Consider the following 794-nt stretch of genomic DNA (forward strand, 5'->3'; position numbering starts at 1 on the left):
GTTGTGCTCTTTTTGTGTACTTTTAAAGAGATTATTGGTGTTTTTTTTCCAGTTAGCAGAAGCTGAGTGTTAACAATACTATATCCATTAATGAAAGCAGAAGGTGTGTAAGTATTATTGCACATAGTGGGAAGGTTGCAAGTAATATGTTAGCAAATACAGAGCAGCATATATGTTTGCACAAAAAAAAATAAAAAAGCAAACACAGAACAGCATACATGTTTGCATAAAAAAAGAAATTGGCAAAACATTTCAAAAAGTCAGCACAGAGCAGCACACGTTAGCATAATTTTTTTAAAAAAAAGTTAGCAGACACAAAGCAGCACACTTGTTTGCTTAAAAAAATTAGCAAAAAATTTCAAAAAGTTAGCAAACACAAGAGCGGCTTCATCGGTCAAAAACAACTTCAGGTATGCCAGGGGGTCGTCGCATTCAGCCTCAATTCTCATCCCAGTTGCGCTGGTAAATGGAAATCTTGGTGGTGCTCCCTGGTCCGCATCAAGGTCAATGGAGCACCATGTGCGCACAGCACTGACCTCAGGTTCAGAATCGTTGCTCAGTTCACTTTCGCTGTCCGATGACAAATTTCCTGGTGAATCATTATCGCTCGATTCCCCAAGGGACCCCAAATCGCTATCGCTGCTTTCAAATTCCTCCAAAACAGCGCTTGCCCTGGCAAGATGCCTTTTGGATGCCATGTGGTCTCCAGCAATCAGTCAGGAACAATCAAGGTCAAAGACAGTGATGAAATCATACATTCAGGAAGTGATTTATAACTCATCAAAAGGTCAGAT

The sequence above is a fragment of the Pyxicephalus adspersus genome, chromosome 1 (assembly GCF_032062135.1).
Source record: "Pyxicephalus adspersus chromosome 1, UCB_Pads_2.0, whole genome shotgun sequence".
In the NCBI taxonomy this organism is placed as follows: Eukaryota; Metazoa; Chordata; class Amphibia; order Anura; family Pyxicephalidae; genus Pyxicephalus; species Pyxicephalus adspersus.